This window comes from Macaca thibetana, chromosome 6, assembly GCF_024542745.1.
Source record: "Macaca thibetana thibetana isolate TM-01 chromosome 6, ASM2454274v1, whole genome shotgun sequence".
Classification (NCBI taxonomy): Eukaryota; Metazoa; Chordata; class Mammalia; order Primates; family Cercopithecidae; genus Macaca; species Macaca thibetana.
Genome location: NC_065583.1, coordinates 8200820 through 8225178, shown reverse-complemented (window position 1 = coordinate 8225178; position 24359 = coordinate 8200820). Strand labels below are relative to the sequence as shown.

At 42.4% G+C, this 24359-nt stretch overlaps 1 long non-coding RNA gene across 1 annotated transcript in view; it reads right to left on the bottom strand.

Moving 5' to 3' along the window:
* Positions 1 to 226: 226 nt before the first annotated feature.
* Positions 227 to 24359, bottom strand: part of LOC126956402 (uncharacterized) — a 256963-nt gene continuing 232830 nt past the window's right edge. The window contains exons 2-3 of the long non-coding RNA XR_007726306.1: positions 3937 to 4174; positions 227 to 757 (exon numbers count right to left, since the gene is read on the bottom strand). This is a non-coding gene — a long non-coding RNA (uncharacterized LOC126956402). The remainder of the gene's footprint in view (positions 758 to 3936; positions 4175 to 24359) is intronic.

Here is a 24359-nt window from a genome sequence, read left to right as displayed (position 1 = left end):
GTCCCCCTTTTAATTATTTTATGATGAGAAAACGACCCCTCGGGAACTGCGCCTGTCTTAGGTTGGGTCAACTCATCCCCACCTTCTAGGCCCGTCATGGGATAAGGCAGCAGCAAAGGCGGCCCTCCTGTCTTAGGCTCCGATGGAGATAGTGTCCTCTTACCTGTCATTGACTGTCCAGTTCAGCACACAGGAGAGGTGGTCTTATTAAGACAAATAAGACTCACCATTTTCAGTCATCTCAAGGCGATGATAATGGACCTGTATAGGTTTGGCCTGGAAGGCCTCGATTTGTTGTCTGACGAATGCCATAAGCTTATTAAAGATTATAGGCCCGAGAGTGAGAAAGAGTAGAAGAGTAAGTAAAGGACCAAGAAATGGCAGGAGATAGGGGAGAAGTCCATTGAGTCCAGTCCACAAGGGATTAGCGACCAGACCTTTTCTGCGCTTTTCTAGTTCTTCCTGTAAAGTCTTTATCTTATCTCTGACGATTCCGGATTTGTTGGCGTAAAAACAACACTTTTCATTTCCATGACTGGTCTGGCATTAGGTAAGCTGTCTTGCCCGAGCAAGTCACCTGGGTGATTCTGTCTGACGGAGGTTCAGATACCTGTCCCCCTCTGCAATCACAAGGCTGGCCGTATTGTTTTCGTAATAATTCTCTTGCCTTACGAGGGTCACCAAAACCTGCATAGACTGTCACTATGTTATATAGAGCGATTATTCTCCAAAGGAATCTCATGTTAGGCTTCATTTTCTGAAAAACAAGAAGGAAAGAACTTCTCAGGGAGATTTATCTTCCCTGGACTGACAATGGTTATGATTTATTTGTCTTACCAATCTTTCAGGCAGCCATCTGGCTGCATCATTTTTTGTGAGAAGATGCATACTGAGCCTCTTCCCCAAATTAAAACTGGATCGGGGCCATGCCATGAATTATCAAGTGGATCTTTCCATTTTACCATTGCAAACTGTTTTTGAGATTCAGGATGCCAGAAACGATCGGCAGCCGATTTTCCATGACTGTCCAAATTTAAAAAATTAAGGATAAACAGGGCATGATTGAGTATGTTTCTGGGGGTACCCTTCACAGGGTACCAGCTCCCCCCTTTTAATTTTGTGATAACAGTTTTTAAAGACAGATGAGCTCTTTCTACTATACCTTGTCCTTGGGGATTGTAGGGAATGCCTGTGGTATGTTTAATTTGTAGGGTATTACAGAATTGTAAAAAGGTTTTGGCTATATAACCAGGGCCATTGTCTGTTTTGATTTGTTTGGGTATTCCTAAAATAGAAAAGCAATGTAATAAATGAGCTATGACATGTTTGGTGGCCTCTCCTGTTTGGAGAGTTGCAATAATGAATCCACTATAGGTGTCTATGCATACATGGATATATTTTAGCTGACCGAATTCTAAGTGGTGAGTAACGTCCATTTGCCAAATTTCTTTGGGGATGAGTCCTCGGGGGTTAACTCCTAGATAGGGAACAGGTAAATACGTTATGCAGTTGGCGCATTGTTTAACTATTTGTCAAGCTTGTTCTCTGGTAAGTTTAAACATGAGTCTTAAGGTTTGGGCGTTTAAATGATGTAAGGCATGTGCTTTTTGTGCTTGTTGCAAATTGTCTGTAGTGACTGTGGCTATGATTTTTGTTGCCGCGTCAGCTGTTGCGTTACCTTGTGTTAAAGGTCCCGGTAATCCTGAATGTGCTCTAATATGCCCAAGAAAAAAGGGAGTAGTCCTTTTTCGAATAAGTTGTTGACATTGTAAAAATAGGTCAGCTGTGTCTGAAATATGTTTAATTTGAGGCACGGTCTCTAAGAGGGGTATTGAATGAGCCAGGTAGGTGCTGTCTGTGTAAATGTTAAGTGGCTGACAAGGAAAAGCTGATAGTGCTGCAATTATAGCTTGCAATTCGACCAGCTGAGCTGATGTATAAGTGGTCTGGAACTTAACGACTACATTATTATAAGTGTAAGCGGCAAGTCCTGTGGAAGATCCATCAGTGAAAATTAATAATGCGTCATTGAGAGGTTCTTTGCTGGTAATATGGGGAAACACAAACGCATGAAGTTTACAAAATTGAATAAGTTTGTTAGGTGGGTAATGGTTGTCAATTGAGCCAGTGTAAGAAGCGCAAGCAATTAGCCAGGCTTCCGTATTTTGTAATAGCCAATGAATGTGTGATTGAGTGTAGGGCTGTATAATGGTAGAGGGTTCTATTCCAAAGTATTTTCTACTGTTTTCTCTTCCTAATTAGATCAGCTATGGCATCATAATAAGGCAACAAAACCTTTTTAGGGGAGGAGGGCAGGTGTACCCACATAATGGGATTGTTCTGCCAAAATAGGCCAGTAGGGGTTATTGTTGTGTTAAAAATAAGGAATATTAATGGCTGAGAATAATCAATACCGGTAACAAATTGTGTTGCAATGGCATGTTCTACCTGTTGGAGTGCCATTAATGCTTCTTTAGTAATGGACCTGGGAGATTTTGGATTAGAGTCTCCTTTTAATATATCGAAAAGAGGTTTTAACTCTCCTGTAGTGAGTTTTAAGTACGGCCGAAGCCAATTTATGTCTCCCAGTAATTTTTGGAAATCATTTAAAGTTTTTAAATGATCACGACGTATAACGGCCTTTTGATTAATGATTTTGGGTCCATTAATTTGAAAACCAAGATAGGTGTATGGATCTTGTAATTGTACTTTTTCTGGGGCTATTTGTAGTCCAGCTGCTGCTAACTCTTGTTTGAGTTGAGCAAAGCACTGTAAGACTTGTTCGCCAATTTCTCCTGCTATTAAAATATCATCCATATAATGTATAATATACATTTGTGCCCACGTTTTTCTGACTGGCTCTATAGCGGCAGCTACATATTTTTGACACAAGGTAGGACTATTAGCCATACCCTGAGGTAAGACTTTCCATTGATAGCGCTTCATTGGTTGTTTAAAATTTGTAGATGGAAGACTAAAGGCAAATCTTTTCTGGTCAGCAGGATGAAGGGGAATTGTAAAAAAGCAATCTTTAAGGTCAATAATGATTTTAAAATATTTTTGAGGAATCGCAACCGGTGAAGGTAATCCTGGTTGTAAGGCACCCATAAGGATCATAGTGATATTTACTGCTCTTAAATCTTGTAAGCGCAAAGCATGCCTACAAGACCAAAAACCTCATCACCTGGGTACATGGTAGATAAGTAAATAATGGTCTGCACCCCAGACGCAGCAAATCAGAAACTTGGAGGGCAGAGCTCTGCAAGCTGTGATTGAACAAGCCTCCCAGGTGAGTTTCATGCACACTGAAGGCTGAAACTCAATGAGAACCATTGTTTTAACCAATTAAAATTCAATCTTCAGGTGGTTCATATACATTGCCAAAATTGAGAAAGCTTGAGAATCACTGAATAGTAATAATTATTTTCAGATGGTACTCGACAAATTTACAAAAACTGCAAACATGCAAGACCCGCCCAGCCATCCGCACATCCACTGGGATCCACTCCCACGATCACCCTCGAGGGAAATGAGACCCTCCTCCGTATCTTGCGGAGGCTTTGCAAGGTTAGAACGGGAGCTCACCTTTAAAATATGCTCTGTCTGAGCGACCGCAGCCATGACTTGCGGATCGACCTCCTTCCTATCTATTAAATCTCTAATGAGGTTCCAATAAGAGAAAACGGTCACAGGAATTTTTTCTGGCCCAAAAGTATTATAATAGTCCTGAAGACAATCCCCTACTCTACGCCATATTTTGATATCAATAGTTCCTTCCTGTGGGAACCAAGGGCAAGTATCTTTTACAAAATCAAAAAATTTAAACAAGTCATTACCTTTAACCTTTACTCCTCGTATCTTTAAAGCCTCTTTTAATTGTCCTACATATATTTGATGTTGGCTTAATTCTTGTCCCATTTCGGACGCGTCACTTACCTTCGATCCTGACGCGGCAGGTTCCCGCGGTGATCAGTTTAATTCCTTTTGTCTTTGTTAGCGGTCGACCATCCTTTGGCGTCCTCTTCCTCACAAAGTCCCTCGTTTCCAGGTCCCTGTTTGGGTGCCACGTATCCCGGCCCGCGGGATAGTCGAAGCAGGCCCTGGAGGAGGGGGTGGGAATTTGGGGAACAAGAGATACGAGAAATGGAGACAAGACAGTGCTCTGATCAAGTCTCTTTTAATGGCAGTAATGCAGTGCCTTATATACACTTGGAAGGGAAGGGGTTGGGCCAAGGTGAAAATGATCTCATAGTGGAGGCGTGGCCAGATAGGTATTGGTTTCTCTGGTCGAACGTCATGTTGCACCTGCGCTGTCAGGTAGTAATTTTCGCGGGCGCGGGAAAAATGGGTGAAGAAGAAGCAGGAAGAGCGCCATCTTTTATGAGGTATTAATACAGGGAAAAAGGCAAAGATAGGGAGAAGGTGTGGGGTGGAAATGAATATAGCTCAGGCGTTTCCAATCATCAGCCATCACTCGCCATGGCCGGGGCGTGCAGCTCCGGACAAAGTAGCATCTTCTAGCTATCTAGAAAAATCCGTCCTTCTTTCCTTGTGCTTGGCATATAAACTCCATTTCTTAGCTTCCTTTGCAGTAAGATATGGTCATGTGCCTGAGTTCTAACCAGTAGAATGTGAGGGGGGGTTATGAGCGCAACTTCAGGTCTGGGTCTTAAAACTTCTTGTGAGAACTTTTTAATATGGCAGAACTGCCACTAGCCTGGGTCCCTGAATGACTGTATGGAGTAGAGTTGTTGCTGACCTGAATCCCTGCTACCCAGAAAGGATTATATTTAGAAATTTGGAAGTTTTGAAATTCTTTTTTGAAATTTCATAGATGTTTTGGAGTCTATGAAAGAGACTCTTGGTATGCACTAAATACTATGAGCTCCTCTACATTTCCCAGCCTCCTTTGCAGTTGAGCTGGTCAGGTGACTCAGTTTGGGCAAATAGGTCTTGGGGAAAAAGATAGATGATACTTCAAAGCCTAGGCCATAAAAATCTCCTATGTAAAGCCATTTATTCTCTAGCCAGTTGGTACCAGGGCAATTCTGAAGCCACAAGATGGCAGAGACACAATGTGAAGGGAGTCTGTGTCCCTGGATTAGCGCTTGGAGAAGAGCCACCTAGGAATACAACATCAGGCTTTTCATAAAGATCAATCAGTTTTTATTAGTTTTAGCTTCTGATATTTAAGGTTATTTCGAATGCAGTTAGCCCACCTTGACTAATACAAGGGCCATTTATTGCTGCATTTTAGCCTACTTTAATGCACCAAGTGTTCAAATAGACCCAACACCAAAATTTCAGAGCATTAGCTCTGAAATGACTGAACAGGTATCAGCCATTTTACAGGAACCAAGAGAGAAGAGGTGAGGCCTGTTTTGTTCTACACTGTCCCCAGTGCCTAGCATGGCACCTAGCACTGTAGTAGGTGCTCAAATGTGTATATTGAAATGATCATGACTGAATGTCCATTTTTCCTTTTTGGCATATTCTGATGAAAACTCCAAATCCAATTCTAAGTTTCACAATCTTAATCAGAATAATTATAACATGTGATTTTTAAAGAAAGATGTAAAATCTTTGGAGTCAGATAATCCTTACTCTGTTTGCCACCTTAAAAGCATGTCATCTTCTGGACCTCAAGTCTGATTTGCCAAACAGGGGTGCTGCTTCCTGTGTTTCAGAGGCACGGTAAGGACGGAATGAGGTGATTAATGTCCTGTAAAGAATCTAGCTCTGTCTCTGCCACCAAGATGGTTTTGATTAAATGTTTGTTTACTCACGGTGCTGACAAAATGTATCATTAAATGCCTTGAGTAGACCCAGGATGACTAATAAAGGGCTTACATGATAGGGCCTATGAAGAAAGACCAAAAAGTTACTCAAGACATTCCACTAGCTTAGAGGAGGCTCATTCCACAGCAGCACATGAAAAGTGACACATAAACGAACACTTGTTTTTAAGCATGTGAATGGGTCCCCCATTTATTTTACAAGGGGATAATGAGGGGCAACCTGGAGCTGTGAAAAGAGATGGTTTTTGGAGGCAAACCTAGGTTTGAATCTTGTTCATTTAATACTCAACTAATCTTTATTAAGGGCTTCCTCTGTGCCAGCAACCGCTCCAGGCACCCAGGATCCAGGGTTGAAAAAGACAAAGGCTCCACTCTCCTGGTGCTTTCATTTTAGCGCAGGGGATCAACAATAAACAACTAAACAAATAATTATGATCACATCTGTGCTATGAAGAAAAGGAACTAGCTTATTAGCTGAGAATTTGTCCAAGTTACGTTGACCTCCATGAGCCTCATTTTTCCTCTGTAAAATAAGAAACAAGTCTCTGTTTTCCTTGTTGTAGATTAAAATGTTATATGTAGAGCACCTCATAGTTAATGAAGAGTCTCTTGCCAGGCGCGGTGGCTCACACCTGTAATCTCAGCACTTTAGGAGGCCAAGGCGGGCGGATCACGAGGTCAGGAGATCGAGACCATGCTGGTTAACACTGCGAAACCCCGTCTCTACTAAAAATACAAAAAAATTAGCCGGGTGTGGTGGCGGGCACCTGTAGTCCCAGCTACTCGGGAGGCTGAGGCAGGAGAATGGCATGAACCAGGGAGGCGGAGCTTGCAGCAAGCTGAGATTGTGCCACCACACTCCAGCCTGGGCAACAGAGCGAGACTCCGTCTCAAAAAAAAAAAAGAGTCTCTTGTAGTTACTGTCATTATAGTTATTGTGCAGCTCGAGATAAGTGGCAGGGTTAAACTGGAAGCTGAACCTCTGACTCTGATTGCCTACATTGTCCCATATTATCAAAGACTGATTAGAGAGTTACTTGTAAAGATGGTAGCAGGAAAGTCTTTCTTGGGTAATGCATCTGTTGTGAATATTTCAGTAATAATTTATAGAAAACAACTCAAACTGACTAAAACAATAAAAGTTCATATTGCTGATCAATCCAGAGGTAGGGCTTACTTCAGGTATAGCTTGAACTAGCATCTGAAACCAACAATTTCTTTCTTTCTTTCTTTCTCTTTCCTTCCTTCCTTCCTTCCTTCCTTCCTTCCTTCCTTCCTTCCTTCCTTCCTTCCTTCCTTCCTTCCTTCCTTCCTTCCTTCCTTCCTTCCTTCCTTCCTTCCTTCCTTCCTTCCTTCCTTCCTTCCTTCCTTCCTTCCTTCCTTCCTTCCTTTCTTTCTTTCTTTCTTTCTTTCTTTCTTTCTTTCTTTCTTTCTTTCTTTCTTTCTTTCTTTCTTTCTTTTTCTTTCTTTTTTCTTTCTCTCTCTCTCCCTCTCTCTCCTTCTTTCTTTTTTTCTTTCTTTCTTTCTTCTCTCTTCATTCCTCAGTGTAGTAGTTGGTTTTGTGGTGCTATCGTGTAATACCTGAGCCTGGGAAATTTATAAAGAAAAGGGGCTTATTTGGGGTTCTGTAGACTGTACAAGAAGTGTGGCACCAGCATCTGCCTCTGGTGATGGCCTCAGACTGCTTCCAAGGACTTTTGTATGAAAAACAGGACTATCTCACCAATTTCTTCATGTTGAGCACATTCTAAAATTATACTATATTGGAATATTGAGTTAAACAAAAATATAAAATTATTTTTGCTTGTTTCTTTATACCTTCTAACTTAACCAATACAACATTAAATATGGAGCTTGCATTATACTTCTGCTGGGCAGTGCTGCTTGAGGTAGAACGATTCTGGGATTGGTGAGGTGGTGGAGATATGAAGCGTCCTTGTGACAAGGAGAGTACTTTTGCTCTAGGTTCCTGCCCCCTTGTATTAGTCCAGTACTCACACTCCATTTTATCTTATTTTAATATACAGTAAAATTTACTTCTTCAGTGTTTTATTAGTTTTGACAAGTGCATAGAGATGTGTAACCATCACCACCGCCATTAAAATACAGAACTATCCCATCCTCCACAAATAACTATCTTTGCATTAACCCTCCCCCCTGCCAGCAGCCACTAATCTGTTTTGCATCTCTATAGCTTTGCCTTCTCAAGAATGTCATATAAGTGGAATCACACTGTGTGTAACCTTTGAGTCTGGCTTCTTTCACTTAGCATAATGCATTTTAGATTCATCCATGTCGTATGTGGCAGTAGTCCATTGTTTTGTTGTCATATCATTGAGTAGTATTCCATTATTGGATGTACTGTAGTTTGTTTATATGCCAGCTGAAACACATTTGAGTCAAGGTTCCCCAGAAAAAATAGAACTAATAGAGAGAGAGAGAAATGCGGAACCACCACCATCACTCTCTGTAGAGAGAGAGTGTGTGACTTTGAAGAGCAAAATTTTTAAATGCGAGGAAGTCCAATATAGTATTTTTTTCTGCATGGATTGTGCTTTTAGTGTCATATTTAAGGACTCTGCCCAATCCAAGATCCCAAAGATTTTTTCTTAGAATATCTTCTCAAAATTTTATTCTTTTAGGTTTTGCATTTAGGTCTATGATTTATTTTAACTTTTGAACAGGTGTGAGGTATAAGTCATATTTCTTATTTTGTTGTTTTTTTTTTTTGGCACATGAATGTTCAATTGTTTTAGTAACATTTGTTTAAAAGGATGATCTTTTCTTTAATAAATTCCCTTTGCATCTTTGTTATGAATCAATTGGCCATATTTGCATAGGTCTATTTCTGGACTCTCTATTCCGTTCTACTGGTCTTTGGGTATATCATGTGTACATAGCTCTGTCATGTATTTCAGCAACTGCTGTGCTGTGTTTACACCCAAATTAGGATGTAGCTCTTCCCGACTTACAGGATAGAGCTGGCATTATTTTAAGAAGTTTTTAATTCCATACGTGCACAGATTATTTCTACATACCCCATGTCAACACTTAAGGGTAGCATTTTTCTATTTCTCAACTCACAAAATCAGTTGGGAAAGACATGTGGCTGTTTTCCTATAATGACTTGATCTCTTTTAAAGATTTTCCTGTTCTATTTTATTAGGATTAGAAACAGTGTTAATCATCTCAGAGTCTCCCTCTGGCTCTCCCAGGGTTGCATCTCATTCTGAGGAGCTGAGGTTGTGCCCTGGCGTCAAGAGGGGACCAGCCCTCAGCACTCCTGTACCATGCAGCAGCCCCAGAGACAAGGTCATCCCTACCCGCTCCTTGGCTGTCAGTTCATGCAGTCATCATGCAGTCTCCTGGTTTATCCCATGCAGCCTGTTCCCACATGCCAGCAATGTGGGATATTTCCATGCCCCTCTTCGGGACCTAGGAATTAGATAACACTCCTTCATCCCTCTGGGCTGTGAGAAACTGCATGACATGGTCTTGAACTCCTCTACCTAGATTCTACACACTCAGATACCTCTTCAGCTCCAGCTCCATCCTGGCAAGGGCTGCCTTAGGGTCCTGCCAGCTGCTGGGCTCTTCACTAGGCAAGAGGCACAGGTACCCTGAGCTCTCAGATCATGAAACCCATTCGTAAACAGTTTTCTCAACCTTGTTTCTGAAGTCACTCTGGGTAGTGGGCAGGGAGGAGGGCCTCTTCTTTCACACCCACCTTCATCCAATGTGTCTTTCTGAGTCCTTAATCTCAGTCCAGGCATGCTGCCCCATTCTGCAATTGGAAACCTTGCTTTGCTGGGCTTTTCCATCATTATGCAATTTCTGAATTTGTGTTCTGAGTCCTTTCTGTGGCCCTTTTACTGGAAGGGTCTGAATCTCCTTTGAAACTCGTGAACTAAGAATTAATTTCTTCATTGCTGGTCAACACTACCTGGCTGCAGAGAATGCTTGCCGTCTTAGTGTCTGGACAGACAGAAGGATCAATGTGAGAGAAAAGATTACAAAAAAATAGATGTATTCTTATTTTACAAATATATGTTATACTTTGAGATTAAGAAAATAAGTATCTGTAAGTGCTTTATTAAAGTCCTACAAGCTTATTGTTATTATGCATTTCTCAAATAATGCAAACTAACATAATACTAATCATCCTGAGTGAAGTCTTCAAATGTTTTGGCATTAAAAAGGGATACACCCAGTCAAAGAGCTGACAATTATTACCATAACATATCTCAAAATCAAATAATTGTGGATGAGGGTGTTTTGCATACATATGTATATGTGTTAGTTGTGCAGGGATTATATCCCTTTTGCTTGTGTGGGTAATTGTATAGAGTTACATTTCAAGAGCTAAAATGCTTTTGATGATTCAAGAAAAAATGTATTAGAATAAAAAAACCAACTTGCATATTTGAACAGTTTTGTTGAAGTATAACCAGTGCATAATAAACTATGTATATATGAAATGTATACTTTGATAAGCTTTGACACATGTATACACCTGTGAAACTATCACCACGATCAAGATAATGAATATGCCTACTTCTGCTAAAAGTTTCCTTATGCCCTTTGGAATTCCACCCTCACACCCCTCCCCACCTCTCCACACCTTCCTCTCCCCCATCCCCAGGCAACTGCTCATCTGCTTTCTGTCACCATACATTAGTTTGCACTTTCTAGAATTTTATATGAATGAAATAGTACAGTATATACCCTATTTTTATAGTTTTGTTCACTTAGCATACCTTTTTTGAGCATCATAATATGAAGCCAGATTTACCCTGATATAAAACCAGAGACATTATAATAAAGAAAACTGGAGGCTAATAACTCTCATGAGTATAAATGAAATAATGCTCAGTGAAATATTAACCAATTGAATCCAGTATTATATATAAATAAAATCAATGTAACTCACCATAATAAAAAAGAAAATCTACATATGAAGCACCTTAAAGTTTTCTTCATATTTCTTGTGCTTGAGGTTTGTTGTGTTTTTTAGATTCATGAGTTTTAGTTTTAATCAAATTTGGAAAATTTTTAACCATTATTTTCTCATATAGTTTTCTGTCCTCATCCTCCTCTATTGGAATTCAAATGACACATAGGCTAATTTAAGTTGTCCAAGTAAAAAAAATCCTCTCTAATTTTTAAAAATGTTTTTCCTTCTGTGTTTCATTTTGCATAATTTCTATTGTTGTATCTTCAAGTTCACTAACTTTCTTTTCCACAGTATCTAAACTGCCACTAATTCTATTCAATATATTTTTTATTTCAGACATTGTAGTTTTCATCTCTTGATGTTTGATTTGTGTCTTTTTTATATCTTCCATGTCTCTACTTATCATATTTAATGTTACTTATAGTTTTTGAATACATGGAACACAATTATAATAACTATTGACATGTTCTTTTTTTTTTTTTTTAGTTGGAGTCTCGCTGTGTTGCCCAGGCTGGAGTTCAGTGGCACAATCTCAGCTCACTACAAGCTCCACCTCCCGGGTTCATGCCATTCTCCTGCCTCAGCCTCTCGAGCAGGTGGGACTACAGGTGCCCGCCACCATGCCAGGCTAATTTTTGTACTTTTAGTAGAGATGGGGTTTCACCTTGTTAGCCAGGATGGTCTCAATCTCCTGACCTTGTGATCCACCTGCCTCAGCCTCCCAAAGTGCTGGCATTACAGGCGTGAGCCACTGTGCCCGGCGACATGTTCTTATCTAATAATTCTAGTATCTATGTCATTTCTGAGTCAGTTTAAATTGATTTTTCTACTCCTTAAGTGCCATGTTTTTCTGCTCCTTTCCATGCCTGGTGATTAGATATCAGACATGAATTTTACCATCTTGGTTGCTAGATATTTTTATATTCTATACATATTTTTGAGCTTTACTTTGAGATGAAGTTATCTGGACAAAGTTTGATCCTTTAAGGTCTTGCTTTAATTTTTTTTTAGGTTGGACTACAGAAGCATTTTGTCTGGGACTAATAATCTCCACCACTTACGTAAAACCCTTCGTAGTGCTGTAACCAATGCCCTGTGAAATGTGAGATTTTCCAGTGTGGCTAATTATAATAGGCATTGTTCCACTAAGTTTTTGAGTGGTTCTCTCCCCAGACTTGTGGAGTTTCTTCACACACATACCCTGATTAGTATTCTGCTAAATACTTACAGAGAACTTCTACAGATCCCTGGAGTTTTCTCTGTGCAGCTTTCTCCTCTCTGGTGTTGTGTTGTGCCCTGCAAACTCTAGCTGCCTTCATCTCTATAGACTCTTGGCTTTATCTCCTCAACTCAGAGAATCCTCTAGGCCCTGCCTTGTTCTCCCCACAACTATGTCATATCCTGGAAATGCTCTCGAGGCAATAAGGTAAGGAAATATAGAGCTAGACCCCTGTGTTTTCGGTCTTGCAGGGGTCACTGTCATTTATTGCATGGCGTCTTCTATGATTTGAGTGTTTGTGCTCCTCCAAAATTCATGTTGAAACTTAATCCCCAGTGTAATAGTATTAAGAGGTGGAGTTTTTAGGAGATGATTAGGTCATGAGAACTCCACTCTCATGAATGGGACGAATACCCTTATAAAAGGGCTTGAGGAAGTCTGTTGGGCCCTTTTTGCCCTCTTCCATGTGAGAATACAGTAAGAGGTGCCATCTATGAAGCAAAGAGTGAGCCTTCAGCAGACACAAGATCTGCTGGCACCTTGATCTTGGACTTCTCAACCTCCAGAACTGTGAGAAATAAATTTCTAATATTCATAAATTACCCAGTCTAAGGCATTTAGTTACAGCAGCAGAAATAGACTGAGACAGTGTGCAACATCTTGAAAACTATTGTTTCATATATTTTGTCCAGTTTTGTAGTTGTTCCAGGCAGGAAGGTTAATCTGGTCCCCTTCCCTGCCTCATGGCCAGAAGCAAAAGTCTACTCATGCATATTTTATTCTTTGGATTCTTATTCTATCTGGATTACTGTTCAACTCTGGAGTTATGTTGAGTTGTAAACCCCCTGATGGTCAGAGTAAGAGTTCACAATGTTCACAAATACTTTAAAAGTGAGAAAAGAGGATACATCAGACCTTTTACTTTAACTACTCGTTTTAATCATTTTAGCATTTTAAAAGCATTTCCAAAGTACAATGACTGCATGGGGCCCTGAGGGAGATATAGTTCCAGGCCAATGAATGTTCTAATGAAGTTTTATCCTGAGAAGGAGACAGATTTCTGATCTTAGAACTTACTTTGATAATAAAAACTAAACTAGTTTTATAAAGTTTTAAATGACCAAAGAACTACAGAACCATTATAAAAACCTTGAAATAAGTGGAAGTTAATAAAATTAAAAGTGAAAACTCTTTCTCCTCTGACCCCTGCTAAATCTTACTGCCCAAACAAAAGTCATTGTTACAAAATCCTTGAAACATTTTTCTATCATTACTGAATTGTGGAAGTCAGAATTTACAGGTGCATTCTGTTTTTAAAGACCATTGGCTCTTCAGTAAACTTGGTGTGTAAGAGAGAAATCATCCCCTGTCCCCCTCACTACTCTGCTGTCCGCTCCGTTGCGTGAAACTTCTATCCTAATCAGTGAGTACTCAGGCACCAGGTTCTTCAGTCTAGTACGGTGGGACCTCCAGAATGTCCATTTCTCATCTTAGGCACTGCACAATGGTGGTGGTGGAGACAATCTTGTATACAGAATACTAGATTGATTCATTGGCATTGCATGCTTCAGTTTACCTCATCTTGTTTGCAGATAGGCTTAGAGCTAACTAGAAAAAGCTTAAAAAGTTCTTTGGAAGTGGAAACGGTTTCAGAAGACCTGGAGTCTTTCTCATCATGGTAGTCTGCAGACCCAATCAATTTGTGAGAAATCCAGCAGTTCCACCTCACTGCTGCACATTGATTCCATTACCCAGGGCTGCTAGAGGTCTCAATTTATCAAGGCCTGTCTGCTCTCACTGAGTGCACTGCTTTACCCATGATGTCATCACAGACAACCAGGACTACATTAAACTTGTCAAAGTAAGAGTCTTTTAGAAAGATGGGACATCCTGAACTTTTTTTTCAAATGAAGACATTTTCCTGTTTCTTGAGTGTGTTAAGAGGGACAGAGGGGTCCCCCACCTTTAGTTTTTGGCCACAACAGAAAACTATTTTTGATAAAGATCAGATATTATTATTACCATTTACCTATGAAATTTAGTGAGTGGCAATGAAACTTCTTAGCGTTTAAATTTTTTGATGTTCTGCCATTGGGAACTTATCTTTGCAACGCTTTTTGTTAAGAGATGTCATGATTCTGGGTTGGAGGAAGATGGGAATATCTAAAATGCTATGTCATGGTTCAATTATACAGAAAAAAATAAGGTAAACATGAAAAGAAAAACCATTTGACCATGGTGTTTGTGGCTATTTCCTTCTGGCATCCCAAGGGTTGTGATGTAAGCTACTCAAATCAACAGCCAATGGATGACTTTTTCCTTCACACTCCATGGGTCTCTGCTCAGAAACTCTGACCACTCAATCAGAAATACCCCTCGTCCATTACTGTCTAAATTCCTACCTTGCTTTATTTTCCTTTGTAGTACTTATCCCCACCTCGAGTTATGTGTGTTCATGTGTTTCACGCCTGCCTCCCTACTAGAGTGTCAGCTCTACGGGGCAAAGATATCAGCTGTCTTCTTCATTATGCTGTATCTCTACTGGCTAGAACAGTGCCCGCAGGTGGCAGCACTCAGTGAGTAAATGTTGAATAAACAAGTAAATAAATAAATAAATAAGTAAATGAACAAATAAGTAAATACATGGATAGATGACTTCTAGAGAAGACAATTTAATTTTAGTACCTACTTGGGCCAACACAAATAATATTAATATAATAATGTTAATGTAAATGCTGTAGAGTGAATTGAAGTTGGAATGGGAAGTGGGAAAGCAAAGCCTGGTGAAAGAGAAGACTATTAACAGCCTCAACTTACAAAGTGGGTAGTTGAGATGTAACTGAGAAGAGATGAGACAAGAAAGAGAGGTTTAAGTCGGTTAAAGTTGTAAAGGTGCCCCATTGATAAAATACACACACACACACACACACACACAAAATTGATAAAATACACACACACACACACACACACACACAAAATTGAACTTTGGGAGACAGAGAGGGATAGCTAAAGGGTAATAGAATTGAGACACATGTTCATCTTTTATATTAGGGTTAAGAGACAGTATTTAGAGTTGATAAAGCAAAGAAAAAGGACTCAACATATATTCTGGAATAGTCAAGGCAATGAGCTAAATAACTTTAAATGGAAACAGTGAGCATACATCACGTCGGTATATAAATGTGTTGCTCCTCTCCCATCTCGAAGCAAATTGCATTTGGCCTCTGATTCCCACTGAGCTTCTGTCCTATATTTCTGATCCTCTATAAAACAAAACTCAAAACTCTCTGATATGGTTTGGCTGTGTGTCCCCACCCAAATCTCATCTTGAATTGTAATCCAAATTGTAATCTCCAAGTGTAGTGGGAGGTGATTGGAGCATGGGGGCGGTTTTCTCCTTGCTGTCCTCATGATAGTGAGTAAGTCTCCTGAGATCTGATGGTTTCATAAAGGACAGTTTCCCCTGAGCTCTTCTCTCTCCTGTCACCTTGTGAAGAAGGTGCTTGCTTCTCCTTCACCGTTCGGCATGATTGTAAGTTTCCTGAGGCCTCCCCAGCCATGTGGAACTGTTCGTCAATTAACCCTCTTTTCTTTATAAATTATCCATTCTCAGGGAAGCCCTTTATAGCAGTGTGAAAATGGACTAATACACTTCTAATATCCATTTTTGCTTCCCATATTCCCTTTTAGCCCCTCCAATCAGGCTTTTGCCTCTCATTACACCACCAAAATCACTTTGTCCATTTCGCCCTTGGCCTCAATGTTGCTAACTCCATCCATCAATGCTCAGTCCTTGTCTGTTAGCCTGCAAGCAGCACTTTACCCAGCTGACCACTCCCCCATAAACACTTTCCCTCTTGGCCTCCTCTCCTGAAGTTCTGCCTCTACCATTGGGTGACTCTGTCAGTCTCCTGAAGAATGTCCCATGACTCAATGCCTAGCCTCTTCTTCTTTTCTAAGTATACTTGGGACCTGGTTTTCTCAACCTCATAGCTTCAGTACTATTCATAGCCTCTCTCCTGTACTAATGATTTCTATGTCCAACTGCCACTTTAGTAAATACACTTTCATCCCTCTAGTTGCTCAGACCAAAAACCTTGGAGTCGTCCTTAATTCCCTGTTTTTTTCCCCAACTCACTTATAATCTAAGTCTAAATCCTGTCAGTTATATTTTCAAAATATGTGCCAAATATGACCCCTTTTCACCATCTTCACCAGTCTGGTCTAGATGGTCTAGTCACCATCATCTCTCACCTATTGTGGAAGCTGGCTTGCAAGATGGCATCCAAAGATCCTTATTTCCCAGTATTCATGCTCTTCTGTAATCTCCTCCCATACCCAATCTGAGCTGGTCTGTGGGGCCAATAGAATATGGAAGTGATGGTGTGTGACTTCCGAGGCTAGGTCATAAAAGATATAAGCTCTTCTCACTTGCACTTCTGAATCACTCATGCTGGGAAGCCAGCCACCATGTTGTGAGAACATTCTAGCAGTCCTGTGGAGAGATCCATGTGGCAAGAAACAGAAACATCCCTGTCAACACCAGCACTGATTTGTCAGGCATAAGCAGGCCATTTTGGAGGCAAATCCTCCAACCCTGGTAAAGCCTGTTTATTTTGAGACTGTTAGATCATAAGGTTATGTATTTCAACCTTATGAAATACCCAAGCCAGATCCATTAAGCTAAGCCACTCCAAAATTCCTGACCCATAGTGACTGGAAGACATAATAAATGTATACTATTGTTTCAAGCTGCTAAATTTTGGAAAAGCTTGCTTCCCAGCAATGGATGCTGATACTAATTGCTCTAAACTGATCTTCCTTTAGTTTATTCTCCATCCAGCAGCCAGAGTGATACTTTCAAATGTAGGTTATACCATAAAATGGAAAATACACTGGATGGGAGTATTGGCAGATTAGATATTGCAGGAGAAAAGATGAATGAACTTGAAGGCACAACAATAAATTGGATAAAATGAAACATATGGAAAAATAAAACAGAAAAAAAAGTCAATAGAGCATCAGTGAACTGTGGGCAACCTCAAAAAGCTCTTGGTGTTGGAGTCTCTGAAAAAGAAGGAGGGACATAAATAATATTTGAAGACATAAGTTTGTCATGTGTGACAAAAACTAGAAACCCACAGATCCAAGTTCAGTGAACCCCAAGCACAAGAAACATGAAGAAAATGACACCATGTTGCTGCCAGTTGCTTAAAATCGGTGTAAAAGAGAAAATGTTAAAAAACAACCAGAAAAAAAATGGAAACATTATGTACACTGGACTTGGTTAAGTCCATTTTTTTCAATGAGATTCTTGTTGAAAAAAATGTAAGCAAAAGACTTTCTCAGACGTTAAAAGGTAGAGTTCATCACCAGCGGATGTGTACTATAAAAAATTGCGGAAGGAAGTCCTTCAGGCAATAAAATGATAGAAGGTAGAAACCGAGATCAACACAAACGATTGACGAGCAGCAAATGTGGTAATCACATGTGTGAAAACTAAAGGTTCTTTTTCTTATTATTGAAGTCTTTTAGAAGATAATGGAGCATTTACAGAAAAATTATAATAACAAGTTATTCTGTTTATGACACATGGAAAAATGTCTAATATCAGTAGCATAAAGGTCAGGAGGAGAGAAATGGAAGTATACGCTGTATGTGAAGTAGTAGAATATCACCTGAAGGTAGACTGTGATAAATTTATTGTAAATGTATGACCATCACAAATATTTAAAAACAGAGTCAGAGCTAATAAACCAGCAAGAGAGATAAAAGAGGATCATAAAAAAATACTCAATGAATGTTTAAAAAAGCAGGTGATACTTTGGACTTGTGATTTCTAAGTGGAAAGGTTGTGCGTGCTGCGTCATGGCTCCAGGCCTTCTCTGTAAGCGATGATGAGAGACTGGGGATGCGGGAGTATGCTGGGCAGTGGCAGCCATGGCTGAGCCTTGAGGTGGCTGGGCAGGCAGAGTGGCAGGAAGAGAGAGGCACTGTCTGGGGTGCTCAGAGGCTAGGCCGGCTGCCCATTCATTCACAGGGCTGTCCTGCTGCAGGGAGATACACCCAGGGGGCTCATGCCAGCAGCTGTTGACTAGGGCCATTCCAGGGCCTTGGGAGCAGAGCAGGTGGCCCTGCTGACACAGACCCTGTAGAACAGTAAATCCTGCAGGCGCAGGACTTCAAGAGAGAAAGGCTTCCAGTGAAACTGAACTCTAGTTCATAGAAGGTTGCACAGAAATTGTCCTGTCTTCAGCTTGCTAAAAATCCTCCCCTCTTTTCTTCGTCCTGGCAGACACTTCTGTAACTCCAGTACTAGCCTGTGGATGGTGAAGGGAAAAGTACCCTGCCCTATGGAACAGCCTCTTAGCCCTCTCACCGCAGAGCTCATTTGTGTGGTCCAACCCTCACCTTTACACTCCCAGGACAGGGGCCCCAGGCCCAGCGGCTTCACCCTGTTTCCCTGGCTTCCAGCTGGTTCACAGGTCAGGGGCTGGAATCTTCCCTGAACCGCCCCCGCACTTTCAGGCACTGTGGGAGGCAACCTTTCTCCTTGGAGACCCTCTTCTGCTGTTCTCCTCACGGATTCCAGCAGGTCTCCACCCCTAGCCTTTCTGGAATCCATTTCCTCTTTCGTGGAGCCCATGATGAGGTGGGCAGGGTTGGGTTGGAGGGTATCCGCAAGCCTGACTTCCTCCCAGCCCACTGCCAGCCTGGGCTCTCTTCTCCTTCGGCCCTGAGTGCCTGCTCACCACTTGCCCTGCAGGCAAGGCCCACCTAGCTGGATGTATGCACACCCAGGAAATGGGGGTGAAAGCCACTTCCTTGCTGCTCTATGGGAAACAGAGTGCTCGCAGCCATGGAGCCACATGCTGGAAAGGAAGTGCTGTGGACTGAATGTTTTCATCCCTTCAAAATCCATATGCTGGAACCTAATTCCTAAGGTGACAGTATTAGGAGGTGAGGCCTTTGGGAGGTCATGAGGATGGGGCCCTTCGGAATAGGATTAGTACCCTTATAAGAAGAAATGCCAAAGAGATGATCTGTCTCTGCCATCTGAGGGCACAGCAAGAAGGTGGCTGTCTCCTAACCATAAAGAGGGCCCTCCCCAAAAACTGAATCGGCTGGCACCTTGCTTTTGGACTTTCCAGCTTCCATGATGTTGCTTAAGCCACCCAGGTTATGGCATTTTTGTTAGAGCAGCCCAGATGGACTGAGACAGGAAGCTATTGGAGTGTCAGCCCCTGGATTTTCCCTACATGCTCTTCACACCAACTCTCTGGCTGCTGAGTTTACTCTTGGTTCCTGGAGATCAATTTTGAGATTAGAACCAAAGGACCATGATGTGAGGCAGCTTCCAAATCAGCACATGCCCAGCTGGACGTTTGAGAGCTCCTGAGAGGCTGAGCTGCCTCTAGCATTTCTTCACCACAGCCTCAGCTCTGGGAAAGCTTTCAGTAGGGAAACGGCCCCCAGGGCTGTGTAGCCTGGTGCCCACAGCACCCTGCTTGCTTTCTTCTTGTCCTCCTCTAACGGCTTGTATAACATATGGACATTTTCTCGGGCCCAAACCTCTCTTGCCCTTTCCCCTCGGGCTTTGCTTCTCCATGGAGTTGATTTTCGAACATGGGTCTAGTGCCCATCCTAATACCTTCCCTTCTGATGTTTCCTGTCTAACTCAGTCCGTTTGGTGTTGCTATATCGGAATACCCAAGACTGGGTCGGGCAAGGTGGCTCACACCTGTAATCCCAGCACTTTGGGAGGCTGAGGCAGGCAGATCACTTGAGGCCAGGAGTTTAAGACCAGCCTGGTCAACGTGGTGAAACCCCATCTCTACTAAAAATACAAAAATTAGCCAGGCATGGTGGTGGGCACCTGTAATCTCAGCTATTCAGGAGGCCGAGGCAAGGAGAATTGCTTGAACCTGGCAGGTGAAAGTTGCAGTGAGCTGAGATTGTGCCATTGCACTGCAGCCTGGGCAATAAGAGTGAAACTCTGCTTCAGAAAAAAAAAAAAAAAAAAAAGAATACCCAAGACTGGGTAATTTATAATGAACAGAAATGTATTGACTAATAGTTCTGGAGGCTGGGAAGTCCAAGGTTGAGGGTCTGGCATCTGTGAAGGACTTTTTGCTGCATCGTCACATGGCAGAGGGCAAGAGAGAGCCAAACTTGCCCTTTTACAACAGCACCGATCCCACCCATTAGGGTGGAGTCCTCCTGGTCCAAGTGTCCTACCTTTTTTTTTCCTTTTCTTTGTTTTTAGAGACAGGATCTGGGTTGGAGTGCAGTGGTATGATCATAGCTTACTGTAACCTTGACCTCCTGGGCCTAAGTGATCCCCTTACCTCAGCTTCCCAAGTAGCTGGGACTACAAGTGCATACCGTCGCATCTGGCTAATTTGTAAAAGTTTTTCTAGAGGTGGGGCCTCACTCGGTTGCCCAGGCTGATCTCAAACTCCTGGCCTCAAGTGAACCTCCTGCCTTGGCCTTCCAAAGCACTGGGATTACAGTGTGCCACTGGGCCTGGCCAGTCCTACACCTTAATATTGTTACAATGGCAATTAAATTTCAACTTGAGTTTTGGAGGGGACAGACATTCAAATTTTAGCAACATCTCCTTATACAGATTCTTCCGTTATCTACAAGGCATCTCCCTTATGCTGGCATCTGTAACTTGGCTCTTGGGCTCTGAACTCGTTTGTCTTTTTCTTGGTATTTTTTATCGATATATAATAGCAGGCCAGGAGCAGTGGCTAATATCTGTAATCCCCGCACATTGGGAGGCTGAGGTGGGCAGATCACCTGAGGTCAGGAGTTCAAGACTAGCCTGGCCAACATCGTGAAACCCTGTCTTTACTAAAAATACAAACAAATTAGCCAGGCATGGTGGCAGGCACCTGTAGTCTCAGCTACTTGGGAGGCTGAGGTACGAGAATCGCTTGAACCTGGAAGGTGGAAGTTGCAGTGAGCCGAGATTGCACCATTGTACTCCAGCCTGGGCAACAAGAATGAAATTCCATCTCAAAAAAAAAAATTGTATGTATTTTGGGGGATACATGTGATAATTTGATTAATATATACAATATGTAAGGATCAAATCAGGCTAATTGGGATACCCATCACATAAAACTATTATCTTTTCTTTGTGTTGGGAACATTTGAATTCTTCTCCTCTAGCTATTTTGAAATATACAGTAAACTATTATTATTATTATTACAGAGTCTTGCTCTGTTACCCAGACTGGAGTGCAGTGGTGCAATCTCAGCTCACTGCAACCTCTGCCTCAGTCTCCTGAGTAGCTGGGATTATAGGTGCCCACCACCACACCAGACTAGTTTTTGTATTTTTAGTAGAGTTGGGGTTTCACCATGTTGGCCAGGCTGGTCTTGAACTCCTGACTTCAGGCGATCTGCCCACCTCGGCCTCCCAAAGTGGTAGGATTACAGGCGTGAGCCACTGCACCGGACTAAAATATTGTTCACTATGATTTCCCTACTGTTCTATCACATACTATCAACTAGTCCTTCTATCTAATTGTATTTTTGTACCCATTAACGAATTCGTCTTCACCCCCTCACACCTCCTCTGTCCCTGGCCTCCGCTAACCATTCTGTTCTCTAATTCCATGAGATCCACTTATTTTATTGTTATTTTTAATAATAATATGAGTGAGAACAAGCAATCTTTGGATTGGATGTTGGATGTGAGAACATGCAACATGAGTGAGAACATGCAATCATTGTCTTTCTGTGCCTGGTTGTTTCACTTCACATTGAGCTCATTCCTTTCTAAAGAAACTTCCTCAAAGGTGCCATCAGATTTACTGCCCTCATTTTCTCCCTCATCCTCCCCCTCCATTAAGAACTCAAATTTTGTTGATGATGGTGCAAAGGTAATCAGGGCAATCCCATCCTCCTCTGTCGTTGATTGGTCTGGGGGCAGGTGTGCTTCCCAAATCTGACCAATGAGATGTGAGAAGTCTGTTAGAAGACTTCGGGAATTTTTTTTCCTCCCTAATAACAAGATGGACTCCAGGCCTCATAAAAGGGAGGGCCTTTTATTCCATGCATTTCCTTCATGCTTAGGATGCTGCCAAGTGAGCATGTGGTATTTGAGGCTGCAACAGCCACCTCGTGACCATGAAGGATGGCCTGCGTTTAGATGGGAAGTCCTGAGACCTTAGCATCGTAGGTATACCTCTGTACAGCCCTGCCTGCCTCTGGGCTTCTTGGAAAGTGACATAATAAGGGCCTGTATTATTCTAGCCACCCTCCATTTGATAAACCATTACCTGTAGCTGGAAGTGTCCTAACTGCTGCACAGGGTATCCAGACTAATATGACCATATCTGCCGCTAACCCTTTAAAATCCATTCTATGTAGGTAGCAAAATTCTCTTTCTGCAATAAGACCTCAGTGACGTCACTTCCCTTATCCAGAGTTGGCGGCAGCTCCTGATGGTCTATCTGTTTGCGTCCCAGCTTCTCAGCAGGTCTGGCTTGAATGGAGAATCTCTCAGCTGGAGTCTGCAGTGAATGAAGTCACGTCACAGTGAGTGCTTCTACGAGGCCTTAGAGGTCCACACAGATACTTGTTACACTGAGCATAAGGCGCTGCCACCATGACCCAGATAAATCATTTCCAACTCATCATCACAATTCCTTAGAGGGCTTCTTATGAACAGATGGTTGGTCCTCACTGTCAAAGATTCTGATTCAGTACATCTGGGGAACAGCCCAATAATTTGCATTTCTGACAGGCTCGCAGGGGATGCTGATGCTGCTGGTCCAGGGACCACCCTTTGAGAACCACTGGCTCCCCGACTTTCTCCCCTCCACCCTGCTGCCACCAGGGACCCTCAGTGTTCAGTTGGAACTGCACTTAAATTCATTGTCAACCCACAGCAGGAATGAAGGTTAAGCGCCGAGGGGAGGGGATAAAGAAAGAGAAGTACTTATGGAGTACCTCCATAAAGTTCTCTGGGCCAAGCAGGAATGCTTTATGATGTGCTGACACCTCCCCCATTCCAGGAACTACATGGGCAAGTGATTCAATGGTGAGCACAGGCAGATATTGCTCCTGCATTCATGGAGCTCACACACGAGTGACTAGACAAAGAGCAAGTGAACAATTAAGGAAAATAAGCTCAGATGTCATAGGATCTATGTAAGAAACAAGGGGGGGCTACCTTATACAGGAAGCCATGGAAACCCTCTCTGAGCAGGCGACTCTTAAGTTGAGAGAAGCCAAAGCGATGGGGAGAGGGAGCAATTCACAACAAACTGGGAAGAGGAAACAAGGTGTGCAAAGGCCCTGAGGTGGGGACGAGCTGGGTATGGCCAAAGCTCAGAAAGTCAGATTGGCTGGGAATGCTGGAGCAAGGGGAAGCGGCATGAGATGCAACCGGCGAGTAGGCAAAGAGAAGCAGCACAGACAGAGATTCATAAAACACACCACAAAAGCCCTGCCAAGTACATGCTGTCTCTCCACTGAGTGTCAGCGTCGTGGCAGAGAATCCTCTATTCTGCCATGGAGCTCAGGACACACATCAGCATGAGGTGCCCCCTTCCTGGAGTCAGATACCAGACATGTTGCTCAGAGGCCCGGGAGGACGGTCCTGGTCCCACCCCGGATGTGGAGAGAAAGCAACTGGTTGTGGCAGAAATAACATGGAGTCTGGAAAAGAAGAGCTGGGTCCAATCCTGGTTTTTGTAGCTGCAACCAAGTCCCTTGTTCCACTTGAGCCTGATGGCCTCTTCTGGAGAATGGGGATCAGAATGCCCTGTTTGTCACCTCATATGTACAGGCTCTTTACATCTGTAAAGGATTATTTCTCCAGTGCCTGTTCATCTATTTTGATATTCTAATGAAAAATTCACAACCAAACCATTCTGGCCACCCCCCCTACTATGTGCGATACATGCTGTACTCTTCTGGTGCTCAAAGGGGCATAGGGACTCTTGGCCCATTTGAAGAAGGCAGGAGGACTCGGAAAAAGTCTCCTGGAATCACATTTTCACTGGCCTGGAAAAATGTCCCTGAATGTTTTCTGATGGAGGCCTTGGAGGCTCCCTAGAGTTGAACAGGAATAGTCCGTGGCAGACCCACGTGTCTTGTTGTTTCTGAACCTTTGGCAAAATTAGGAGCAAGTTCTCCGGGCCAAGCAGGAATGCTTTATGATGTGCTGACACCTCGAGGAGATGTCCCAGGGAGCGCCGGATGCCATCTCCGAAGCATGTGAGTTTATGGCTTTCTCTTTTGCAGGCTCCAGGAATGCAGGCTCCTCCTGTGTTTGTGGCTTAGAACAAAAAGGAAATCTGTGAGGAGTCACCTTTGCCCAGGCTCAGGCCGTGCCCAGGCCCATTCCTTGAGGTTTTGGCATTCA